Source organism: Sinocyclocheilus grahami, unplaced genomic scaffold, assembly GCF_001515645.1.
Source record: "Sinocyclocheilus grahami isolate Dianchi unplaced genomic scaffold, SAMN03320097.WGS_v1.1 scaffold1425.1, whole genome shotgun sequence".
In the NCBI taxonomy this organism is placed as follows: Eukaryota; Metazoa; Chordata; class Actinopteri; order Cypriniformes; family Cyprinidae; genus Sinocyclocheilus; species Sinocyclocheilus grahami.
Genome location: NW_015506604.1, coordinates 237485 through 243356, shown reverse-complemented (window position 1 = coordinate 243356; position 5872 = coordinate 237485). Strand labels below are relative to the sequence as shown.

The 5872-nt window shown below is 33.4% G+C and overlaps 1 long non-coding RNA gene across 1 annotated transcript in view; it reads right to left on the bottom strand.

Annotated features, from left to right (window-relative positions):
- The window catches only part of LOC107570198 (uncharacterized), a 5971-nt gene extending 1777 nt beyond the window's left edge, over window positions 1–4194 (bottom strand). Inside the window, exon 1 of the long non-coding RNA XR_001607004.1 lies at window positions 4099–4194. This is a non-coding gene — a long non-coding RNA (uncharacterized lncRNA). The remainder of the gene's footprint in view (window positions 1–4098) is intronic.
- Between the last annotated feature and the right edge of the window lie 1678 nt (window positions 4195–5872).

Genomic DNA, 5872 nt, shown 5'->3' with positions numbered 1-5872 from the left:
AACCACACAAATAGATACTGTGCGAGATTGTTTAGACTCACGGATGAGAGACCAAGCTCCTGTTTTAATGAAACTGTCTGACGGTCATTTGCTTGGAGTCAGTGGACCACAAGTCTGAGTCTGCATAAAAAACCCACATTTTTTCCCAAACAGTTTCATGTGTCAGGACGGTCGGCTGTCTGCGTTCTCTGGGGCCCGTGGAGGGGGATTTTATGTCTCTCTATTGTTCTATATTGACTTGTGCTCAAGAAAAAACATTAAAGAGCTGAATCGTCAGGACTAAAGAATCAGTCGCCTCTGCCAGAGCTAAACTTAGAAAATAACAGGACTCCTTCGCCAAAACGCCAAAGACACTGCCCTGGAAAAATGGCATGGTGAAACAGGCCCAAAAAAAACTAACGCAGAGACACTTAATTAAAAGATGACAGAAACAGCATCAACTGCTGCCAGTGCATATATAAACCTGCAGACAGGGTTGCAGGAGCGCTCGTAACTTCAGAAAGATTCACTGCTAAAAATGTACAAATAATGATTACAGAAATAATCATTATTTCTGATGACGATATCACTGCGTGTCAATAATTATACAAGTCTGAAGAACGCTAAACGTCCAGTTTTCTAATGCAGTTACACACGGTTACTAAAACGTCTCGCTCACAACATTCTACTAAATTTATTTTCGAACAAAACACAACATTTGAACTTTTATTCCAAGAACTTGAAAATGTAAAATCGTAATTAGAAAGTTACTTAAAGGTTACCGAAACATTTCTTACAACGTTCTATTAACTTCCAAAATATAACCTTATTTGAACATTTATTTGTAATATTCCAAGAACATTAAAATGTCATGCTTTCTAATGTAATTAGAACCAGTGTTGGGTTACAAGTAACGCAAGCTACATAATCAGATTACTTTTTTCAAGTAACTAGTAAAGTAACACGTTACTTTTTAATTTAAAAGAAAATATCGGAGTTATTTTTTCAAGTAAGTAATGCAAGTTACTGTGTTTTTTAATTGACTGACAGCTGTTTGAGCTGTGCCCTCTACTGTACAGATGTGAATTTACATTTGCTTCAGCCTGAGGCGCATTCATTTCACATTTGGTGTGAAAAGGTTTTTACATTTGCCAAAATCAGAACTTTTTTCTATTGAAAACAAACAAGCAAGCCTTGCTCAGATGAGAAAAAGTAACGCAAAAGTAACACAACACATTACTTTCCATAAAAGTAACTACGGTAGTTACGTTTTTAGAATGTTTCAGTAACCTTTAAAAAGACATTCTAATTATGATAAAAAACTGGACATTTTAATATTCTTCGAATGTTTAAAACAAAAGTTCAGTTGCGTTACTTAGATACTTCTGCGTTACGTAGTTACATTTAAAAATAATGAATTACAAAATGTCGTTACTCCCTAAAAAAGTAACTAATTGCGTTACTTAGTTACTTTTTTGGGGAGTAACGCAATTTTGTAATGCATTATTTTTAAACGTAACTTTCCCTAACACTGATTAGAATGTTGTTCAAAAATGTTTCTTGCAACATTAAAATGCAACGTGAAAATATTATTAGAAACGTTTCTTACAAACTTCTAATAACTTTAATTTCACCTAAAATATGAAGCTACGTGAACGCGCATTTTTAATATACTATGAACGCTAAAACATCCCCTTTTCTAATGTAATTAAAATAATTAAAACATAATTCATAGGTTACAAAAGCGTTTCTTACAACATTCTACTAACTTTATGTTCACCCAAAATATAACGTTCTTTGAACGTTTATTTTGAATATTCTAAGAATGTTAAAATGCCCAAGTTTCTAATGTAATTAGGATGTTCAAAGAAAGTTGTTTTAAGAATATTTTCTCAATGCTATGAGAGCGTATAGCAAATATTGATCATGCGTAAGAACGTTCCATAAACATTACATTAAGAATGTTTTGTCCTAACATTTATATAACTTTTAAAAAACATTATTGGTTCATATCAAAGTCTCCTTCTCGCTGCTTTTTAATGTTATATTTGAATTAATTTTAATCTACCCTAATACATTTTATTAGCATGTTGTATTCTAAGTGTTTTATTTTTATAAATGGCAGGGTTATGATGTGACGGGACTCTATTAGGTACATGTCTATTAATACATGTGGTTGCGGGGACAGTGAGGGGTTTTTCTGTCTAGTGGTGAGGTTTCCCCTGACTCTAAATCAGAGTCAATGTTTGACCGCTCAGGGTTATTTGTGTCACAAGGCCTCGTCACAGAGTCTTCAGACTTCGACCCGCCTGCTGTTTTTGCGTGATTGTGTGTGTTGAAGCGGCTCTTATGTAACTCCAGAAGCAGATTAACCCCACAGTCAGCCAAAGACCCTCACTAATGCTGCTGTCGGGAAAGTGCTGAACTTAAACACTTTTGTTGAGCAAATTAGGGACATTTCTTTGCACCATACTAAATTAAACATTGATAGTATTATATTTTAGTAGAGGCTGCATTGCATGAAAACCAAGTCCAGGTCACAAAAGATAAGAAAGCAATGCTAATTTGATTTTGAAATGACCAAGATTGGATAGTTTTTATGTATACAAAACACAGAATATATAGTGAAAATATAAAAGAAACTTCGCACAAGAGCAAACAGGTGAAAGGGAGCTGAAAGACCAGGGGTTATTATAGTTATCTAAAACTGAAACTAAAATTAAAACCATTAAAGAAAAGAAAAAAACATGAAAAAGTTAAAAGAAATAAATATGAAAAACTTCATATTTCAAATAGTTACAAAGTCAACATGTCTCATTTTCATTTAGTTTAACTTGATGTACTAAAATAATTACAATTAAAACTGAAATGGAAATATAAAAATGTATAAAAACACACAACAAAATGACTAAAACCTTAGTATAAAAATGGATTCAAAATATTCATAAAAATATAATTGTATCTCAATGATAACACTGCAACAGACATATAAAATAAATCAAATGATCAATCAATATAATGGATTTTCTTTATACAGAAAAAAGAAAAAGTAAATGGAAGAATAAGATTGACCTAATAATGTCACAATGAAATAAAGATGCCCCATTTCTTACTTATATATATATATATATATATATATATATTGTCATTTCTTTCTATTGGTTTTGGGATGAAATGTGACCTGGACAGTTTCAAACATGAAATAATTCCTGAAAAACAAGTGAGCACAATGTTTTAGATACATGCATCTTTTGATATTTATACTACATATTTCGATATTTTACAGAAAAGCCTTTAATTCACATTCACAAGCTGTTTTTATACAGAAAAACTGCGTTTTTTTCCTCTCAGGCATTCCTGTAGCTATTGCATTTCAATAAATAAATGCAAGAAACAAATACATGCATAAGATTAATTAATGCAAGAACAAATAATTGCATACAATTAATGCAAGAATAAATAAAAAGTGTACATAACTTAAATATTCAATGTAATTTTTGTGTTTGTTTTATATGAAAGCATCTTCCAAATGCATAAATGTAAACGATGATATCTGATAATCTGATAACGCCTGAGCTATCTGATGATCCACTGACCTTTGACCTGTCAACAATAACATGCACTGTGCACAATATCCTGTGGGAATTAATCAGGTCACTCATTTAATTATAAACTCAGTAATGACCAAACTGAAAACCTCAAATGAAATTAAACCTCTAAAGGCACCAACCAGCTGCGTCGTTGAAATGTTGGGCAAATAATGCATGAGAGATTTAGACATAAACATATTTCTAATCTAATAACATGATACTCAAAAATGCACAAAAATTAGGTAAAACGCTCAGCTGCGTATATGAAAGTTGCTTTGTGAATATTCATCTTTATTTTCAAAAGATTTAATAAAAATGCAGTTAACTTTTTTCTTGTTAAAAATGACTAAAACTTTATAAAAATGTACAAATGTATTCTAAATATTAAAAACTGTATCTCATAAATAAATGAATAAACATAATGCTTGTATTTATTTTTTATTATTTTATTATAATTTTATTGACCAATTAATGTAATAGCTTAAAAAAAAAAAAAAAAAAAGTTTCAAAACACGCCTCATTTTCTTACTTTTTTCTTGTTGGCAAGTTGCAGAGAAAAATATTCCCAAAGTCTACTAGTGTTAACAAAATAAATGTTGTTGTCTGTCTTTTGGAAATGCCTTCAAGTCAGAGTCTCACTGAACACTGGACGCAGTGTTTGCCTGCTTTTAGCAGCTCTATATTTAACGCATCGCTTCCTCCAGTGTCTCCATCAAAGCGGCATTGTGGGGCCTGTAGTTTTTACATCAGAACGCGGCTCATAATGCATGTATCCGTGCTCTTTGATTTAGCAGTGGACACGCATGCGCAGCTGCTGTGCGATCTGTGGCCGTGATGTTCCTGTGTTTGCTCAAGTCTGAACTCGACACAAACCCAACACTGTACGACGACCACGCCACACCTATGAGTTTATGAGTCTGCTCCATCAGGAGTTTAATTATGAGGAAAAAACTCCTGAGTGAGAGACTGATGCTGAACTCAGAACCGAGCACTAGCATACAGACAGACAGATAGATCCTAAAGATGACATGTAGATGGAGAAGAGAAGTGGTCCAAGCACTGAGCCTTGAGGAACCCCAGTAGCAAGATAAATGGATTGGTGGACGTTTAGATGATACACAGATGGATAGATGGATGGTTACTCCTTTCTAGTTAATATTATTACTTGACTTATTACTTTCTGGCAACAGTAATTAGTTACACTACTAGTTGCATTACTTTTCCTTCACACCCCATAGAAGTTGTAATTGTGTATCTTCCCCATAACATTCTTCTAAAATGTTACTAACAATATATTTCCGTCTCATTTGACCAAAATCTACATTGGATCGCAGTCAGAAGTCTCAGTGGTGACTGATAGTGATTTTTAAGTAAAAGGGTTCTATTAATTGTCATGTGTAGCTTGAAGCTAATTGTAGCTATAATTTCTCTGTTACCCAAATATGAAGTATTTTATCAAAAGAAATCACATAAGTTCATAAGATTTTAAATTATAGTAATATCATTTATATTGGGATCAGAGGGATAATGCCAGAGTAAAGTAATGCCACAACTTACACATCTGTGTTCAGGTCAGCTTTTCTCCTGACAAAAATATTTACATCCCCTGAATGTAAGCTTTTCCATATTCCAAGCTTTCCTGATGCACTGGTGACTTCATGTGCCAGTGCGTGTCATAACAAATTATGAAAATAAATCTAGGAATTATTGTATAGTTGGAATTTTAAATCAGTAGGGGTTGAGGCATCAAAAGTAACTAAGTAACAAGCTGTTTTATGGATGGTAACTGTAATATTATTACTGAAATATTATTAGTAATTAGTTACACTACTAGTTACTGCAAAAAGTTATATTATTACTGTAACTAGTTACTGCCCAGCACTGGTGGGTGGATAGATAGATAGAGAGACAGATAGATAGATTTGCCCTCTGCTGGTCAGTATGAACATTACAGCTGCTCGTCTCATCTGTGTTTTGGCTTTTGTGTTGAGTTTCTGTTAATGATAATGAAATGAGTGTGTGTGTGTGTGTGGTGTGTGTGTGTGCGTGTGTTGTAAGCTTGCAAATCCATCTTAATCGGTGGTCAAGGAAACAGTAATTAGGTAAATGTTGAGATTAACTCTAATGAGGATCTGGACTAAAGTTACACGAGGAGGTGTGTGTGTGTGTGTGTGTGTGTGTGTATCTTCATGAAATCACCTTTCCAAACATCCCAATTAACATGATCAGTTGCTTTTGGGACGATGTTGAGGTTTATCTGTCACACACACAAACACACACACACACACACACACACACACACA